Consider the following 21,055-nt stretch of genomic DNA (forward strand, 5'->3'; position numbering starts at 1 on the left):
CATAAGAGAAAAACATGCAATTTTTGCTTGTTGCAGCAGTGCAGCTTTATTATGATTATAAAAGGTAATACATGGTTTTTCTCTAACAGTAGCAAAAAGACGACCTACTAAGATACACTAAGAAGTGAAAATCCGTATCACATCCACCACCCAGAGGCAGTATCATTATACTCATCAGGATTGCCTTGTAAAAGAAATAGTGGGCTTTATGGAGTCATATAACTGGTTATTAAGAGTACTGTTTATTTTACTACAAACAGTGGCAGTGGAGGTTTCAGGGATGTCATGATTGCTGTTTGTTCCTAAATTTTGTATAGAAACTCCCTAATCTAGATGCTAGTTTTGTATAGTAGCTAGTTCTAGTGTAGTACATTGATTAGTTCTATTTACTAGACTAATGGGGAAAGCTGTGTGTGGGTAGATTCATTTCCATGACCCTAATTGCCTCTCTGCTGATGTCTCTGTAGTTACCATGTGAGGAGCGGTGTCACAGCCAGAGCTAGCGTGTTTTGCTGCTTAGGAGAGGTCTGAGGATTTTTCTCATTCTGCTCCCTTCTTAGCAGATCGACCTCAAACGCTCTCCTGCCTTCTTTTCCCTTCCTCCTCCGTCCTGTATCTTATTTCCCTTCTCTCCCTAGAAGCATTTATGGAGGTAGAAGAGAAATTTGTTCAATTTTTTTGCCCTCATAACTCTGCAGTATGCAATTTTAAATGATTTTTAAAAACATTTGTTTCTTTGAAGGGCACAGTGAAAGAGAGCATTCACTGCTTCACTCCCAATAGGAGAGCCTTGCGCATCTTTTGAAGGTACCCATGTTGACTATTACTGTACGATGTTTGGCAGACAGAAGTCAGTCGTGGGTCTTGCTTGTGTGAGTAATCAGACCTGACTTGCATAGTCTACATCTGCTCGTCTTTTTTTTTTTTTTTTTTTTTTTTTTTTTTAAGATTTTATTTATTGATTTGAGAGGTAGAGTTACAGTGAGAGGAAGAGACAGAGAGAGGTCTTCCATCGTTGGTTCACTCCTCAAATGGCCGCAACGACCGGAGCTGCGCCGATCCAAACCCAGGAGCCAGGTGCTTCCTCCTGGTCTCCCATGCAGGTGCAGGGTTCTAAGCACTTGGGCCGTCCTCCACTGCCTTCCTGGGCCACAGCAGAGAGCTGGACTGGAAGAGGAGCAGCTGGGACTAGAACCGGCGCCCATATGGGATGCCAGTGCCACAGGCGGAGGATCAACCTACTGCGCCATGGCGCCAGCCCCTGCTTTGTTTTTCAAAGAATAAGAGGCACAGGTCTATCAAGTCCTATAGAACACCTGTAGGGCTACACGGACTGGTGTGTTCTTTGACAGGAAGGTTAGGCAGCTCTGGGGCTTTCAGTCATAGCTCCCCACCTTCTGCGCTGGGCCCAATTCTAACATTTCAGAAATGTATACCACTTTACACTTTTTGAAATTATGTCCAGTACAGCTGTTCTGTAAGTTGGTTAAGGCAGGCATTGCTTTTCCATTTTACAGACAAGGAAGCTGAGCCATTTGGGTTATAAAATTTGTTCAGTTAGGCATATAGTGATACAGCCAGATTTAGGTCTTCTTCCTCTTGACCACCATCTTACCATTTTCCACAGTTGGCGCCCCTAAACACTGGTTTCCTAGTGCAGTCTGTCACGAAGCTGGTCAGAAGAATGTGATGTAGCGTGAGTGGGTGGATGTTTGTGCATGCACATTATTCTGTCCCAAAGTACAAGTTAATGGGGGATTTTGCTGTGAGGTTTTTGTTTTTGCTTTGCTTTGTGTAATAACATAAAATTAGTGCGTTGAAGGCCCTAAAGCCCTGCAGTTAGGAATCCTGTTTAAGTCTGAGGGACCAGAGTTTCACAAATGTATTTCTTCAGTGAATTATTTTTACTCTTAAAGGAACCTTTACTTTGTGGAACACCTGTTGAGTACTTTACTCGGCTGTCCTGTGCTGCTTGTCTTGATGTTATCATTGGAGTTGCTATGGGAGATGCCAGTGGTTAGAGGGAACTCTTCTTTGGGGACCCTGCAGTGGAGAATCCAGGAGCTACCACTCCATGAGCAGTGGTTGGAGATGCTTTAGGAGTAATGATGAGCCTGGAGGTGGGGTGGGGATAGAAGGCTGGCTGCAGGGAATCCTAGTCATTGTGTCACCAACAGCACCAGGCCTCTGGTATTTATATTAAGGGGGATTTTAATAAGAAAATACAGTCTGTCTGCAAGATCAGCTGTGTTAGGGAAAGATCATGAACTGTAGCCTGAGTGACAGCCACAATGTTTGGAAGCCTAAGGATGGAGTTGAGAAATTTGGAGCCAGCTCAGCACACTGCTGCATCTATGCATAGCATTTGACAAGGCACATTCCTGAGTGAGGCTATATGCATCAACACCCTCCCCACCCCCACCTTTTCTTTACTATTTAATCTTCAACTAGGCCTACAGTTGTTGCTCTTGTTAGATTGGTGACTGCTGGGGCATGGGGGACAGATGGTGGTAAAGGTGCCAGTGGCAGTCTGCATTTATCTCATGAATCAGGTCTACTTCCTTTCAGCAGAAGTAGAACTCCTTGGTAAAACTCTTGAGCTGAAATCTCAAACTGAGGCAGTGAATCAGTCTCTTAAAACTGAACCATGGATGTTACACTGGATATTTTCTTCTTCCTTTTTGTCTGTGTGTCCTCCTTGCCTTCCTCCCACCAAGGACCTACCTGCTTTTCATCCAAGCAAAGCAGTTCCAGGCATTGAATGTTGATCAAAAGTTCACACACAATAATTTAAAACCCAGAATATAGAAACTCTAAAAGAGTTTCTTTGTTTGCTTTGTGTGGTTGGGTAGGGAAAATAAAATTATCCCAGTAGGAAGAATGGCTGTAAAACATACTATGGAATAGACAGGAAAAATTAATAACTTAAATGTGATATTTTTCTCAGTCCATGTTCCTTAACTGCTCCCATAAAATGTTTGGACAAAGCACAAAGCATAGACTCTGTGACCTATGTTTTACAAAATATTTGAACTATGCTGATGTTTCTTTGTTCCCTAGTAATTTTGTGACTTTTAGACCTGATTGCAAGTTGTGTGGCACTAACCTATTTTGCAACAGGAAGGGAGGAGAAAGCAGTTAGAGGCTGGAGGCAGAGCAAGGTGAGTGGGATCTGCTGAGATACATGCCACAGTCACATGCTTTTTTTTTTTGACAGGCAGAGTGGACAGTGAGAGAGAGAGACAGAGAGAAAGGTCTTCCTTTGCCGTTGGTTCACCCTCCAATGGCCGCCGCGGCCGGCGCGCTGCGGCCGGCGCACCGCGCTGATCTGATGGCAGGAGCCAGGAGCCAGGTGCTTTTCCTGGTCTCCCATGGGGTGCAGGGCCCAAGCACCTGGGCCATCCTCCACTGCACTCCCTGGCCACAGCAGAGAGCTGGCCTGGAAGAGGGGCAACCGGGACAGAATCCGGCGCCCCAACCGGGACTAGAACCCGGTGTGCCGGCGCCGCTAGGCGGAGGATTAGCCTAGTGAGCCGCGGCACCGGCCCACAGTCACATGCTTTTACGATGTAATTCTGATGAGGGGTAGGGGGATCAACTCTTTAACAATGAAGCTTCCAGGATGTTGACTTTGGCTTCTAGTATATGGGTGTGTGGTGCCTTTCATGATGATGGGGTGCGATGGGGGACTGTGGGGAGCCTGCACTATCTCATTGTGTCCTCATACCCATGCAGTCTAGCTTTGGGTTAGTGTTGGTCCTGGATCTCTTTACATACCCAGTACAGGGTGTTGATTAAGTTGTGAGTAATTTGTTGTCACTTTACCCATGTTTATGTTGAATAATCCATGGTTACATTGTAGGGCATTATTTCCTTTAATTTCCTTTTAGCTGTTCAAAACAAGCTGAAAGATGTTATGGTCGAGCCTAGACAATGACCTCAAGAAACAAAAATAAACCTTCAAAATGTAAGAACCGGATTTGTATGCCAAACGTGAATGATGGATAAGATGTGTGAAAACATGGTAGGCTTCATAAAGAGACTTAAATTTGTTTTCAAAACAAATGGTCCCTGCTCCTGGGTCCTGCCCTCTGGCTCTGAAAAAAGTCGAGAGATTATGCCATGAATTTCAAAACAACCAAAAATCATATAAGTCATGAGACAGAAAGCAAATAGCTGTAGCGGAACGGATAAAGCCGCCGCCTGCTGTGCTGGCATCCCATATTGGTGCCGGTTCGAGTCCTGGCTGGTCCACTTCTGGTCCAGCTCTCTGCTGTGGCCTGGGAAAGCAGTAGAAGATGGCCCAAGTCCTTGGGCCCCGGTACCCTCCTGGAGACCTGGAGGAAGCTCCTGGCTCCTGGCTTTGGATTGGCACAGCTCCGGCCATTGCGGCCGACTGGGGAGTGAACCAGTGGATGGAAGACCTCCCTCCCCCTCCCTCTCTCCTCCCCCTCCTCTCCCCCACCTCCTCCCCCTCTCTCCCTCCCTCCCTCTCTTCTCCTCTCCCCCCCTTCCTTCCCCTTTCCCCCTCTTCCCCCTTCCTTTCCCTTTCCCTCCTCCCCCTCTTCCTTCTCCTTTCCCCCTCTCCTCCTCTCCCCCTCTACTTCTCTCCCTCTCTCCCTCTCCCTCTCTCTGTGTGTAGCTCTTTCAAATAAATAAATAAATCTTAAAAAAAAAAAAAAAAAAGGCAAATAGCTGCTTGAATGTAAAACCCCATCATTTTCAGAGAGAGAGAGCAAGGAAGTCCTGAAGATGCCACTTAAGTCTAGAGCGTTCCTCCTCTCCACATCAGCCACTCAGACAGACTGCAGGGTCCAGGGAACAGAACCAAGTCCACTTTTAGGGTGGAGAAGAACTCTGAGATGCCGTCGTAATCTGTTTTGTGTTACTGTAACAAAAATAACCAAGGCTGGGGAAGATAAAAAGAAAAGAGGCTTATTTGGATCATGGTTCTGGTGGCTAGAAATTCTAAACAGCATGCACTGCCTTTGGAGGGCCCCCTGCCTGTGATATAACATAGCAGATGGAATCGCATGGATAGAGTGAGGTCACATTGGCAAGAGCAGCAGCAAGTACACAGGGAGAGACAAGTCTCTCTCTCTTCACCTCATACGAGATGAACATAGTATTTCATTTTCATGGAGATCATGAGGCTGCGCCTCTGAAAGATGCCACTGCTTTTCATACTGCTGCATTGGGACCAGGCTACCAGCACATGACGCTTTGGAGGACAAGCTGTATCCACACCCCAGCAGATGCTTTTACTTAATCAAGAGAAATTTATATGCACATAAAAATATAGACACCCACACATATTTAAATTTTTGGGTAATCAAAATATCTTTCTGCTTTCCAAGCAGAGCCCTGACTCTTCTTCCACCGTCTGGATAGGAGACATGTTTGGTGTTTTTCCCCTAGGTTCTGTTTGTAACTTGGGTCTCTTGTCTTCTGAACTTTGATTTGCTGTCCTGTGTATTGCATGGAGGATAAAACACATGTACTTAACTTGTTTTTTTTTTTTTTTTTAAGATTTATTTATTTATTTGATAGAGTTACACAGAGAGAGAAGGAGAGGCAGAGAGAGAAAGAGGTCTTCCATCTGCTGGTTCACCCCCCTAATTAGCCTCAACGGCCAGAGCTGCGCTTAACCAAAGCCAGGAGCCAGGAGCTTCTTCCGGGTCCCCATGTGGGTACAGGGGCCCAAGGACTTGGGCCATCTTCTGCTTTCCCAGGCCATAGCAGAGAGCTGGATTGGAAGTGCAGCAGCCAGGACTCACACCGGCACCCATATGGGATGCTGGCACTGCAGGTGGCGGCCCTACCTGCTACACCACAGCTCCGGCCCCCTAACTTCTGTTTTAAGGTGTCCCTCTCCCGAGCTCCCACTGTATTGCTCTCTCTTCTTCCATATCTAAATTCAAATACAGATATACAGACCTTTTTTCTCTCTTCCCTAGACATGCCTTCCCTCACAAATACTAGTGACTAATAATTGGGTACTTTGTACACACTGAACTTTTAGTACTCCAAAATAGGGTAAGTACTGTTAATATTCCCCCTCTTAGAAACGAGAGAACCAAGGCCCAAAGATAGCAAGTCACTTATCTGAGACCACTCAGGGATGAGCACATATTGGTGACCCGATTGGATTCAGGGTCTGGCTGGGTCTAGATCACCACATTTCTAGTGTGCTTAACCAGTTTTGATCCATGTCTTTCATCATATCAACAATCCCTTTTCCGTTTTATCCAGCAATCCAAATTCTGCCTTTTCTTCATGCCCCAATTCCAGTTTAAGGTCTTGCCATTCTTGTTTTGAGCATATTCATTCCATCTCACACTTTTGTGTGGTCAACCATCTATACGAGCATTATCTTCTTTGTTGTTTCCAAAGTACCTAGTGTACAATAGGGGCTTTATTGAGTGGGAAATGTTTGTTGAGTGGAAAATGCATTGATCAGTATGAATTTGGCCGAGTAAAAAGTTCCTAACTTATGTTATTTAAATATACATGGAAATAAGTTAATTTTTGAAATCACAGTGGGTTGAAATAGTTCATGTTAGATACACTTAAACTAGGCTTTGTTCGGGGTATTCGCTAAGTTTGGATGGATTTCTCAGTGATAAAAATTGAGGTAAAGGGCAACCAGCATTGTGGCACAGTGGGTTAAGCTTCCAGCTGCGACATTTAACACCTTGTATTGGAGTGCTGGTTTGAGTACCAGCTGCTCTGCTTCTGGCCCAGTAATGTACCTGGGAAAGCAGTGGAAGATGGCCCAGGAGCTTGAGCTCCTGCCACCCATGTGGAGTTCTAGGCTCCTGGCTTTGGCCTGTTCCAGCCCTGGCTATGGCCATTATGGAGTAACTCAGTGGATGGATGATCTGCTTTCCACCCCGTGACAATGCCTTTCAAATACATAAGATAAAATAATGGAGTTTAAGGGTTGGTATAGCAGTGAAGACTCTGTTTGAGACACCTGCATCTCATATCTATGTACCTGGGTTCAAGTCCTGGCTCTTGCTTTCAGCCTAGCTTTCTGCTAATGTGAACCCTGGAAGCCAGAGTATGAAGACTGAGGTATTTGGGTCTGTCCCCCATGTGGGAGATCTAGAGTTCTGTTTGGCCTGATCCAGCCTGAGGTTTCGCAAGCATTTGGGGGAGTAATCCAGCAGTTGGAATTAATCAATCTTTCTCTCTCTTCCCCTCTCCTTCTCTCCCACTTCTCCCCCCAATTCTAACAAATTAGTTTTTAAATGAACGTAAGAGGTAAAAGCTCATTTTTGTTTTGTTTTCTTAATAGAAATGACTGACTCAGAGTCCTGAAGGTCCTTCTGCCTTGGTGCAGGCCTCCATTCCCTGTCTGCCACAAGCTTGGGCGAGACTGACTGGATTTGTTTTGTTGCAACCATAATTCTGGACATGGACCTTGTAGAACAGATATATATCTTAAGCAACTACATAATCCAACCTAGATAAACAACTAAATAACCTAACCTAGAACAAAATTTTAAAGGAAATAGTTTGCCCCCTCCCCAAATTTCTGTTCTCCCAGCTGAATTTACAGCTCCTTTGAGGACTAAAATGGTTATCTGATATGCTGACTGGTATCCCTCTTTATGATTTATTTGATAAAAATGCATGATAGACTTCAAAAATGACTAAAATAAAAGACTAGTTTTTTGGAGTGTGGATAGGGTCCCACTGAGAATGATTGTTTTAAACTTTGGTTAATGCTAATAATGCTGAACCATCTGTTATAATCTTAAGTAGTCAGAATTTGACTAAGTTACTTTTCTCAGTATTAAAAATTATGAGTAAGAAAAACTAATACCAAAAGAGACATGTTGTGTTATAGAAAAGTAGTTTTTGAGAGGAGGTGAAATGCTGAAGTATTAGACTAATCTGTTTAAGCATTTGTGACAGTAGAGCCAATAATTTCTTCTAGAAAACCTTGTAGGTTGTTCTAGAATAGGTGTGGAGAACTTGGTTCTACCAAGGGCCATTTGGATATTTATAACATTCATAGGCTGTTGCAAAGTTACCAACTTAAGAAAAATAGCCTGCTATATAGATTTATAGAATTTGAAGTCCTGCCTGCAATTTCATGGGCCTTATATGGTGGGGCCAGATATTCCCCACCTCTGTTGTAGAACATCATGACTTTCTAGAACAATTTTCTTTCTTTTATTTTTTAAAGATTATTTATTTATTTATTTATTTATTTATTTGAAAGAGTTACAGAGAAAGGTAGAGACAGAGAGAGAGGTCTTCCATCCACTGGTTCACTCCCCAGATGGCTGCAACGGCCAGAGTTGTGCCGATCCGAAGCCAGGAGCCAGGAGCTTCTTCTGGGTCTCCCATGCGGGTGCAGGGGCCCAAGGACCTGGGCCAGCTCCCACTGCTATCCCAGGCCATAGCAGAGAGCTGGATTGGAAGAGGAGCAGCCAGGGCTTAAACTGGTGCCCATGTGGAATGCTGGTGCTTCAGGCCAGGGCTTCAACCCTGCGCCACAGTGCTGGCCCTAGAAGAATTTTCTAATATGCTTGAAATTGTTAACAATTACAATGATGCTTTGTGTTTTCCAAGCATGTTTTCACTTGATCTTCACTCTGCACCTTTAAGAAAAGATTTATTTAGTTAAATGGCAGAGTGAGAGGGAGAGACATCTTTTTTTTGTTTGTTTTTATTTGAAAGTCGGAGTTACACAAAGAGAAAAGGAGAGGCAGAGAGAGAGAGAGAGAGAGGTCTTCCATCTGCTGGTTCACTCCCCAATTGGCTGCAACAGCCAGAGCTGTGCCGATCCGAAAGCCGTAGCCAGGAGCTTCTTCTGGGTCTCCCATGTGGGTGCAGGGGCCCAAGTGCTTGGACCATCTTCTGCTTTCCCAGGCCATAACAGAGAGCTGGATTGGAAGTGGAGCAGCCAGAACTCGAACCGGTGCCCATATGGGATGCCAGCACTGCAGGCAGCGGCTTTACCTGCTACGCCACAGTGTTGGCCCCGAGAGACATCTTCCACCCACCAGTTTGCTCCCTGAAATGGTTGTAATAGCTGGAGCTGGGCCAGCCCAAAGCCAGGAGCCAGAAACTCCATCCTGGTCTCCCACATGGGTAGTAGGGTCCCAAGCATTTGGGCTTTCATCCACTACCTTTTCGAGCTGCATTAGCGGGCAGGCAGATGAGAAGTGAAGTAGCTGGGACTAATTCACACTCCAGGATGGGATGCCATCATCACAAGCAGCTAGTTAATCCGCTGTGCCACAATGCGGGGCCCTTCACAGTGCACATTTGGGTTACGTAGTACTGAGGCATCAGGGTACCATACAGCCCAGGTTCACATCCTACATCTCAGGATCACATTATACAGATCATACTCATGTGTGGAGCTAATGGCCTGACTGGTACACAGACAGAGAAGCCTTGACTTTGGGGTCTTTTCTACTGAACCATACTGGCAGATTCATAATTTTAAAACAACATGGAGAAAACACACCTTTGTGCATCCTCAAATGTGCTAATGCACATATTGTGGAAGAAAACTATAGCCACAGTTCATTGTATCCTTGAATGTAGTAACAGCTTGGGGGAGAGGAAGACATTTGTACCACAGTAGTAGCTAATCAGTTCTTTTATAGAGGAAATTCAAAGTGGTAACACTAAAAACAATGAGGACTAAAACTCCCAAGAGGAACTTAAGGTGTACCGTTACTAATCATCCACTCAAGAGCATCCCCAATTTTTCATTGGTTTGAATCATTCTAAGCAATGTTTGCTTTAGTCAGTCAGTCATGCTGTGTTTGCTGGATTCCCTGTGTTTAAGATAGAGCTAAGTGTACAAAATTCTCTTTTTTCATCCCCAAATAGCAAATGTGTATTACATGTAGCCAGCACATTTTAAAAGATCAACACCTTCCTAAAAAGCATATTCATAACTTCTAAAGGCAGCTGTGAGGTTTTTGTCTTTGCAGATTTAGAAAGGCGATCTTGTATGTTTGATTCATGATTGCAGTGTTGTTCATGTTAGCAAAAAGGACTTGGGTTCGAACTGCAGCATTAGAGTAAAAAGGTTAATACAAGAAAGACTCAGAGTGGTGAGAGTCGTTAGTCCCTTAAGCAATGTCCCTTGGGTGGTTAAGGGATCCTTTTTGTCCTACCTGACATTTCTCCTGGGAACCCAAAGAATTTGCAGTTCTCCAGGTCTTCTAAACCCGAGTCTAGGGCCATCTCTATTCAGGGCCTTCCAGAGTCCCCTTCAGCCAGGCATGATCCTGCCTCTCTTGACCATGTTTTTGTTAGTGATGCTCACACGGATTTGCAGCTTAAGCACAAAGTTTAAATCCAAGTTCTTGTGGGCATCACTGCCACAAATATGCTTCTGGTGGGTGCCAGTAGTCACTGATACTATAAAGGGGTCACTGCTTGCCTTGCAGGATCCTTTTTTGTTCAGTTGCATTTTCAAACAGAGGAGTGCCAGCTTTGGGGTAGAAACTTAGCCTTAGGATTAAGAAAAGTATAGGTTGTATGTTAGGTCTGTGCTGATGGTTTAGGATGGACACAGTGTGGATGACCTTGAAGCATCATGGGATTTGTAGGCCTTTAGGTAACTTTAATGAAGGCAGATTTACTGAAATATCTGTTTGGGGTTCTTTCAGACTTCTGGAATAGGTCTGGGCTTTGATAGTGCTGAGGGAGCAGCAGTCTGTTTACGAGGTCCTCTTGTCTTAATGCTTATAAAGAAGGTGTGGAGAGTGGGGCTGTCACCTAGATGACCTACTGTGTCTTAGAGTCATGGCCAGCTTGCTCATATGGATCCCTGATGTCTGTGGGAAGCCTGGGAGCCCTAGCTTGGACTCAGGCTCTCACAGTGGGAGAATTTTACTTTAGCATAATCCTGGGCCCAAGTAATTCTGCTAGAATTGGGTCAGCGGATAAATTTTGGATTTTTTTTTTTTTTTGGATAATTGTTTCATAACTCCCAAACAATGTAACTTAGCTGTCATGAGTTGTCACTGCATTAGGCTTCCTAGTCAGAGTGATAGGCAAGCTGTTTTCAAGATTCTGTATAAACCCTCCAGGGAAACCCTACATTGCAAGTAATATATAATTCAGAGTATTATACTTTATTGCAGTTTGCTGCTCTTATTTTGTAATCTGGATTATCATATCTTGGTACCAAAATAGAAAAACCTTGTGAACTTAGACTTTGTGCTTTAATTCTATTTGCTAAGAGCAGGTCTTAGTGAGTAAACCATGTAGCCAGTGGATTGATTATTGTCTAAATTTCCCAAGCAATAAACAAGTCCAGGATAAAAAGCAATGCTGATTGTACATCCTATGGGTGAGATGTTGTCCTGGAGATTTACATGCATCACAAGTTTGTGTTTTTGACTCTAAATTTATTTTTATTTTTTTTCTTTTTTTTTATTTAGTAAATATAAATTTCCAAAGTACAGTTTATGGATTACATTAGCTTCCCCCCCATAATTTCCCTCCCACCCGCACCCCTCCCATCTCCCGCTCCCTCTCCCATTCCATTCACATCAAGATTCATTTTCAGTTATCTTTACATACAGAAGATCGATTCAGTATATATTAAGTAAAGATTTCATCAGTTTGCACCCACACAGAAACACAAAGTGTAAAAATACTGTTTCAGTACTAGTTATAGCATTACTTCCCATTGGACAACACATGAGGAGTAAGTACACAGTGACTCCTGTTGCTGACTTAACAATTTGACACTCTTGTTTATGATGTCAGTAATCTCCCTAGGCTCTAGTCATGTGTTGCCAAGGCTATGGAAGCCTTTTGAGTTCACCGACTTCGATCTTATTCCGACAGGGTCATAGTCAAAGTGGAAGTTCTCTCCTCCCTTCAGAGAAAGGTACCTCCTTCTTTGATGGCCCAGTTCTTTCCACTGGGATCTCACTCGCAGAGATCTTTCATTTAGGTCTTTTTTTTTCCCCCCAGAGTGTCTTGGCTTTCCGTGCCTAAAATACTCTCATGGGCTCTTAAGCCATATCCGAATGCCTTAAGGGCTGATTCTGAGGCCAGAGTGCTATTTAGGATATCTGCCATTCTATGAGTCTGCTATGTATCCCGCTTCCCATGTTGGATCATTCTCTCCCTTTTTGATTCTGTCAGTTAGTATTAGCAGACACTAGTCTTGTTTGTGTGATCCCTTTGACTCTTAGACCTATCAGTGTGATCAATTGTGAACTGAAGTTGATCACTTGGACTAGTGAGATGGCATTGGTACATGCCACCTTGATGGGATTATATTGGAATCCCCTGGCACGTTTCTAACTCCACCATTTGGGGCAAGTCCAATTGAGCAGCTGACTCTAAATTTATATCCATAAAGTTTTCCATTGACTTTTGTAAACCATTTGGTCTCATACCTTGGATATAGTTTAATAAGAGCAAGATTCATGGGCTCACCCCTGTAACTCTGGCAAAAAATACTTTAAAGTCATGTTAGTCCTTTAAAGCTTTACAAAACTTTAAAAGTATTGATATTTGTTTTATGCCCAATTTACGTTTTTCATCAGAAGAGAATAGATTCTAATGTGTTCTTTGTTTTTGGTTTTTATTTTGCCTTATTCTGGTAGCCAAATAGATAAGGTAGTTAATTGCATTGCAATGTTGTGTGTTTATAGAACCATTGCAGATTAGAAAAATGGGGATGGCCTATAAAATAGACGAAGATTTTCATTAGGAAGCTGCAGAATCACTTTAGCACAAATGAGTTTCTTGTTAATATTCTCCTATGGTGGGGCCCTATGTGTCTGAAACAGCCATTAGGCATGAGTGGCAAAAAAGAGTTTGTATTCTGGGCAGTTAATTAAATCAAAGTTTCAGAAAGGATAGGCCCCTCTAGGTTCCCAGATGGGCAAGGTGGGGGAGTTGTGGCTGTCTTTGTGGACTTTGGCAATTGTGGACTTTGACAATACCTCTTCTCTATGTCTCCCTGAGGAGAAGGCTCTGAATGGGTTAAAGGGTCACCAGGGATGCTGGCACACTGCACTGAAACTAAATTAATCTCAAGAGAAACAAGCTCTACTTTGAAATCCTTGGTAGCCTGCAGATCCCTTTAAAAAAAAAGAACCAAGATATTTAAAAAAATTTTAGCTAAATGAAATTTGGTCCCTGGATATCCTCCACTGGGATCTTATTAGCTAGGGTTGATGATACTCATTTGAGAGTTGGCCTTGCTGGTTTGGATGTCCGTGTTAGGCTCAAGCATATTAAGTATGAGTAATTTGTTTCTTTAGGTAGATCCACATTGCCAACTTAACACTGAGGTTACAGAAAGTGGGTAAGATAAATGGCTCATGATCTGGATGGAAGGCAAGTTGCTTATATCTAAGAGGACTCAGATCCAATCTCAACTTGCGTTGTTTTGGGGTTTGTCTTGTATGTAGAGCACGTGACACTGATTAATAGGAGCCTTCTGTTTTCATATTCTAAAAATAAAGGGTTTTGCCCTTCCTTTCACAAAACTAGCTTAGATGAAATGTTTTCCTATGGGACGTACTTAAATTTTATGGTAATGGGGAAGCACTGCTTTTAATTACTGCCTCTGAGAAACAAAAAGCTTGGTATAGTTTAATATCATCAAGGACATTTTCTGTTCTATTTCTGAATTTTTTTTTTTTTTTTAAATCTTGAGTGTGAGAAGTTATGGCTTAAATTTTGCTGAGATGTATTTAGGCTTTTGGCTAAGCAGTATCAGGTAAACTGTGAGTGTCCTTCGTTTTTTCAGTTGCAGAACTTCCCCCTCCCAGTCTTCTGGGTAGTGGTGCCTCTGCCTTCCTTCTGTGTCTCTTAACACCTTAGTCACCTGTTATCTCTTTACCAAACTTCTCGTTCCATAGCATTGCCCCCCCCCCCCCGAACATGTTTGAGAAGAGATGAGAAAGTGCATCATTCCAATAATTGACATTGTGGGTACAATCTCATAGCAGTTACCTGGAAAATCTCCTCCTCCTTGAACAGCCTCAGGAACACATGTGTGTTCTGACAAAGGTCCCCAAAAACAGAAGACAGACTATGGTAAACACTCAATTTTTAAAATTTAAAATGAGATCTTTCAGTTGAAGGATTGCAGCTCAATTGTGAGGATGTGGGAACAAGCTTGAGGAAGGCTCTCTCTTAAACAGGAAGTTTGTGATGAATGACTTTTAATCACCTAGTAGCCATTCGTGATCGCTTAAAAATTCCTGTTTATATATTCCTTTCTTTCCTAGAGCAAAATGGTCCATGTTCATTCTTTAGATTTGTTCGAGGTATTGCACAGAGTACTTCCATGCATACTGCCATGTAGCCCCTCACAGTCCTATAGAAGCAGGCTTGGTGAGACTGGAGTGACATAGTGGCCCAGCAGCTAGTCCTACTCTAGATCTGGCCAAACACACAAAACTTCTCATGACATCTTTGGGTTCTCATGTTTGTTTGTCTTTTTGATGTTGTTTTACATGAGACCACAATCTCCCACATTCTTTTTTTCAGTGGAGGCTGCCTTAATTTAGTCATATATTCCTTCCTTTGGGATGATTTGAGTCAGATAAACTGGAGCTAAATATGTGTCAGTAGTGGCTTGAGAATCTATAGCTCAGGATTGGATTGGCTGGCAAGAGTGACCTTGCAAGTTCTAGTCTTTGTTTTGTATTTCTTCTAGGACTGAAGCCCCATGTGGTTCCACTTTTTGTAAATGAATACTCATAAGCTTTCCATCTGCATTTTAATGTCTCTGAACTCTGTTTTCCCTAACATAAAACAAGGGTGTTAGACCGCATGACCTTGGCAGTACCTTCCGGTTTTCTGAAGCTGCAAGTTTCTATCCATAGCCCTAGGTCACTGGAGAAGCTCAGAGACCTCTGTTCAAACAGGGGAAGGGTGGAGATGTTCTTTGAGGCATTCAGGCGAGAAGGAAAGGGCTCTGGGGAATGCTTGTGGCTTGCTGGGAGGGTAGGGCCACATGTCTAGATGAGCAGATCACAGCAGATCTTCTGTTACAGCACCTTTTAACCTTACTTATGTACTATCACTTGTTAAAAGAACCATTGGCTAGAGGTCATGTGTTTTACTTCTGTTCACAAGCAAAATGGTTAAAATTGTTGTTTCACTAGTAGCTATGGTGGGAACTCAGTTTTGTTTTTTTTTTTTTTTTGTTTTTTTTTTTTGTTTGTTTGTTTTTTTTTAATATTATTTGGAAGTTAGAGTTACACAGAGAGAAGGAGAGGCAGAGAGAGAGAGAGGTCTTCTGGTTCACTCCCCAGTTGGCCGTAATGGCCAGAGCTTTGCCAATCTGAAGCCAGGAGCTTCTTTTGGGTCTCCCACATGGGTGCAGGGGCCCAAGGACGTGGGCCATCTTCTGCTTTCCCAGGCCATAGCAGAGAGCTGGATCAGAAGTGGAGCAGCCAGGACACGAACCAGTGCCCATATGGGATGCTGGCACTGCAGGCGGCGGCTTTACCTGCTATGCCACAGTGCTGGCCCCAGGGGAACTCAGTTTTGAATAGAGATTTTCCTACTTTCTCTTTAGTCTGTTTTCACTTGTGGAAGTGCAGGAAGAGATGGTATGAAAGACAGGAAGCAGGAGGAGGGAATAAAAACTATGCAGGAGGCTATATAACAATCACAAGCATTGAGAAAGTTCACAGAAATTAGATAAAATGCTTTGGAAAAAAAATCTAGTTTGTCTAGCATTTTGAAAGAATTTCTAGAATTTCCAGAATAACAAGTTCATTTAGTCATATGTTCCAGTCTCTTAATGTGAGGTTCTTTTTATTGGATCTGGTGTCCGTTGACCACACCCTCAGACAGGCAGCTGGGGGAGTCCCTGGAGACCTTCTGTGTTCCTTGCGAGTCCTCACAGCCTCTTTACACACGCTTTCCCTGGACGATGTTCACATCTGAAATTCACACTTCAGCGGCTGTGGTTTCCTGCCACAAAGAGGAACCCACTGGAATACAAGCAAGTCATAGTGTGTACATTTATCACCTGTTGAGGCAGAAAAATGAGTTTTGTAAACTATTAAACAGAACTAACTCTGCCCCTCAAGGTGCACGCTTGTAACCTCAATCTTGAATATGTTCCTTTGATTCTTAACAATGATGAAGCCAAGGAGATGGTTTTTCATCCAGCAACAGTGTTGTAGGCATAGTCACCAAAACCTTGCTTTGAGCTCTAACTGGACAAATAAATTTCAGGTCCTCAGTTTCTGCAGAAATGGGACCAATAATACCTGCCTCATTTGTCTGTTCCAAGAACAAAGTTGATTGTGTTGACAGCAGTGAACTATGAAAGATGTATGAAAGGCCACGGTTTCCTGAGCTGGGTGCATTCAGTTTAAGTTGCTGGTATTATTTTATTGCGGTGAAACATAAAGACCAGTGTGATATTAGAAATGCCAAGCAGGAAGACAAGTGGAATGTAGCAGCAGTGGGAAGACCCCTGGCTGAAAGGTGGTGCTCTCCTCACTGGCTGAGGGACGGGCTGGGTGCAAATGAGAAGGCAGCACAGGTCTGAAAGCAGGACTGGGGAGGGGGAATGAGGGTCTAGAGAAGCTCAGAGTGGAGAGACCATGACCTGGAAGAGGGCCAAGCTTCTCTGACACTGTTAAGGGGAGAGACTGCAGGCAGAGGGCAGGACCAGGCCATTTTTTCAACCTGGGCTCATGGTGATGGTGGAAGTACCACAGAGCGTTGTCTACAGTCTATTCAGGCCTAATTCTGTATTTCCTCCATCTTTGGTGGGACCTTCAGGCTCCTAGATGTCTACTGGAATAGCCTATTTGTCTTTTTTTTTTTTTAAAACCAGTATCCATTTTGATATAAGTTTACTCATTTATAATTTAAATTTAAGTATGGACAGCATATTTGTGAACATGAGTTTTAAAAGAATGAGACAAAAAAATTTATAGTAAATGGAATTGTAAAGATATCCTTGATTTCAGTCCTGTATTTCAGCAGCGGTTTGATAATTGCTTTAGACGGTGAGGCTAGGAGCCTGTGGGGAGGGGCTTTGGGAGGTGGGGTGGTTTCTGGGGACTGGTCTTAGCACATAACTTCTCCCATCCACATAGGCAGTTGAAAAGGGGAGCTCTGGAGAACCACTCCCACAGAGCTCTCTTCTGGGACCTGTGGCTGCCTCCCTGCATACACTGGCCGTGTCCAGCACCCTGAGAACCCCTGGCCTGTGTGTGTTATACGGACCACAAGGCTCAGCAGCAGCACCTCCAGAAGGCTTACGGAGTGCAGTGACACTGGCTGGCAAAGTACATAGAAAAACCTACTTTTGTGTTGGAGTTTAGTTCTGAGGTAGTAAGTAGTATTTGAGAAATTGTATACCCACCCACCGCCCCCTGCACCAACCAGTTTTGCCCATAGCTAGCATGTATAAGCCTCATGTCATTAAGAGACTATAAAGGTGTGATAATAAGGAAATGAGATGAATGTTTATTATATAAGTAAGCCTATTATCCTAGCAGTGATAACAGTGACATCAGCTAATACAGATTGAGGTAGGAATTTCACATGTATTATGTCCATTAATCTTTGCAACAGCCCTGCAAAGGTAAGAACTCTGAATCCATTCAGCAGACACTAGAGTGCCTACTTGGCAATTGTGCCGTGAGTAGCAGCAGACAGGCTCCCTGTGCTCACTGTGAATAGGATCATCAAAAAATGCTCTGGGGAATGGAGGGACAGTTAGGCTGAGGTGGAAGCTGAGGGAGGGTATGTGTGTGTGTGTGTGTGTGTGTGTGTGTGTGTGTACATCATTTCTGGAGGCCAGGCTCTGTTTGTAATTGCTGCTTCTTTCTTTCTTTCTTTTTAAAGATTTATTTATTTGAAAGGCAGTTGGAGAGTGATATTCAGTCTGCTAATTCACACCCCAATTGGCTGCAGTGGCTAGGACTGGGACTAGCTGAAGCCAGGCATGCCTTCTGGGTCTCCCACATGGAAGGCAGAATTTTGACCATGTTCTGCTGCTTTTCCAGGCCCATTATTAGGGAGTTAGATTGGAAGCAGAGCAGTTGGGACTCGAACTGGTGCTCTGATACAGGATGATGGTATCGTAGAGATGGCAACTTAATCCACCAGCCCCTCTAATTGCTTCTTATGTCCTTCACTGCGCTTGGTGCAGAATAGGTTCTAACAATGTTAGTTGGCATGAATTGGTACGTAAATTGATGGGGAAAAAAGGAATATCTTTTGTAGGACATCATTACATCTTCCCTGTAATAATTTTTGGATGTCAGTCAGTAAACACCCATTGAATATATCTTGTATGCAGAGCATGGTAGGGGTTATTAGGTTAGAAATTAAAAACAGATTTAGTCCTTGCCCTTTAAGGAGCTCAGAATCTGGACTGTAGAGTGTGTAGAATAGAACACCCAAGAATTACAAACAGCCAGCAAAACAGGTTGAGTAAGCTAGTACACCTTGTCCAGGTCGCCTTTCCAGCTCCAGCCTCCACAATCTGCAGAGCTCAGTGTTGTACCTGTGGGGTGGCTGGGCATGCGAGTGGTGGGGGTGGGGGAGTGTGTGCAGAGAAGTACAGTTGGTGAAGAGGAGATGGGCTGACTTGGCTTCTTCATGCAGCATTTGGGTAAGGGATTGACAAGTGCACCAGCCTGTGTCCCCATGCCCTCCGGCTCTTCAGGTTCAAGAGCAGAGTGCCTCAGAGCCACACAGCTGGGTGGACTGCTGTTCCACTCAGCCCCAGCTGTGCCTGGCAGAGAAGTGCAGACACAACATCATTAATAGCAGCACATATTTTTACAAGATTTACCTCTTCAAACCCCGCCCCTTAAAAATCATAGCTTCTTCAATGTCCTGCTGGCTGTGTGAAAAACAGGAATTTATGTAATGAACCTTGCACAGTGGACCTTTTCCTGTTCGGAAAAAAAATTTTTTTAATTGTTGGCATAGTTAGGAGACAGCTCTGTTACTCAAAGAGCGACCTGAAATGTCCTCTTAGAAAAATACGTAGTATGATGTTTTGATAAGTAAGGCATTGCTGTGGCTGTTTCATAAAGTCTGCATAGTGAATTAGTGTGTGTCCCACTTGAGTTAGTTGACACGTCTTGGACTTTTTAATGATTTCATTATTATGTCTTCTGCAGTCTTACTAAAAATGCCACCCCCTCCTCACACTTGCAGTGATCTCATGGGGTCATCTTGCAAGTTTCAGAACTACACCCCCTGTACCCCATGTCATTGCAGGCAACCAGGAAACTACTATCTGGGATGATCTGTCTTCCCCTTTATCATTAACTAAATGTGACAGGGAAAGGAGTCAAGCTTCCTCTCCTGGAGATTTCATGGGCGCTTATCTGTGTGTCTATTGTGTTCCAAGAACAAAACTGTCATGATGGAATATTGTGCAAATGCACAAACCTCCAGACTCTAGAAGTTGTTTCAGGGGACAGGGTTGGAGTATTTGGCCACATTCCAGTACTACACCGGGGACAGGCCCACTTCTTTTAAGGAGGAACTGAGAACTCAGGTTGCTGGTACTGATGGGCATAGCTGATAAGGCTGTGGCTCTGTGAGCATGCATGCGTATGTGTGTAATGGATTTTCTCATAGGATTTTGGGAATCTTATAGGAATGGAATAGGGTATGACAGAAATACAGTCATTGACCTCTGGGGGATTCTTGTATGGTGTTGATGCCCCTAAATTCTAGTTGGCTGTAGATAAGAGGTGGGACAGGAGGTGGATGGATCTTAGACACTGTCGCTGCCATGTGCTCACACACCTGCTCAGCATCCAGCTGGGAAGTGGCTGCTCATTTGCTGCGCTCTGTGTGCTTGGCAGGAGGGCTTGTCATATAGCTGCTGTGCGTAATCCTTGAGCAGAATTACTAGAGGGGGTCAGGGGCATTCTGAACTGGAGGCCTCTCAGCTCCAGCTTTCGGGCCTCATTCTGACTTTGTATCTCCTTTCATAAAGTAAGATCTCTCACTCTCCCTTTCTGTTTTTTCTCTCCTTTTAATGAGCAATGGCTTGACCTCATAGTTGGAGTTGGAGCAAGGCCCCATCCTGCTGTGCAGAGATTCTGCTGTGGTGAAGTGGTTGGCACTCAGGCGCTTGTGTCCCATGTACATGGCATGAGGATGTGGGCACTGTGGCTGTGTCCCTGGCTGACCACAGATCCATCCAGAGCCTTTTTGTGGTCGAGGAGGGGAGGAGCTGCAGAGACACTTGGTACTTGGTCAGCTAAGCCTGGCACCCAATTGACAGAGGAGGCCAAGGACACCCTGAAGCTATGTGTACAGTCCTGCCCCCAGGGGTCTGAGGTACCCAGAATCTTCCTCCTGAACTTGAATCAGCCCCTGAAGAATGAGACTGCGACATGAAGGGATCGTGACTGTGCCCTTAACTGTGCTGGGGCAAAAAGTTGTTAAGACCAAGGGTCCTTCTTGTTAGACGCTGAGTGTTTAACAGGCTCTTTCAAATGCCAGAAGCCTTGCTGTATACCTGTGGAGTAGGTGAATCGTGTTGGGCCTTCCTGGTCTGTATCTGACCCACAGTGAAAGGTTTTTTGTTTGTTTGTTTTATTTTTGTTTTTTAAGATTTATTTATTTATTTGAAAGAGTCACACAGAGAGGAGAGGCAGAGAGAGAGAAAGTGGTCTTCATCTGCTGGTTCACTCCCCAGTTGGCTGCAATGGCCAGAGCTGCACCAATCCAGAGCCAGGAGCCAGGAGCTTCCTCTGGGTCTTCCCACATGGGTGCAGGGGCCCAAGGACTTGGGCCATCTTCTTCTGCTTTCCTAGGCCATAGCAGAAAGCTGGATTGGAAGTGGAGCAGCCAGGACTCGAACTGGCGCCCATATGGGATGCCGGCACTGTAGGCGGCAGCTTTACCTGCTGTGCCACATTGCTGGCCCCTGAAAGTTTATACTGAAGCTCTGGTCCCATTTGCCATATATTTGCAAGTTGTTTCAGAAAGTTTGTTAAAATTGGAATTAAAATTTATTTTGCTAAAAGATATTGAAATGCTTGCATGTGAAGGCTCTTCAGAAGGTTCATGGAAAATGCATATT

The 21,055-nt window shown here is 44.0% G+C and overlaps 1 protein-coding gene across 1 annotated transcript in view; it reads left to right on the forward strand.

Moving 5' to 3' along the window:
* The window catches only part of FOXO1 (forkhead box O1), a 107,314-nt gene that overhangs the window by 80,300 nt on the left and 5,959 nt on the right, over positions 1-21,055 (forward strand). The window lies entirely within an intron of this gene.

The sequence above is a fragment of the Oryctolagus cuniculus genome, chromosome 9 (genome assembly GCF_051225735.1).
Source record: "Oryctolagus cuniculus isolate XC-2025 breed Fujian yellow rabbit chromosome 9, ASM5122573v1, whole genome shotgun sequence".
NCBI classification, from domain to species: Eukaryota; Metazoa; Chordata; class Mammalia; order Lagomorpha; family Leporidae; genus Oryctolagus; species Oryctolagus cuniculus.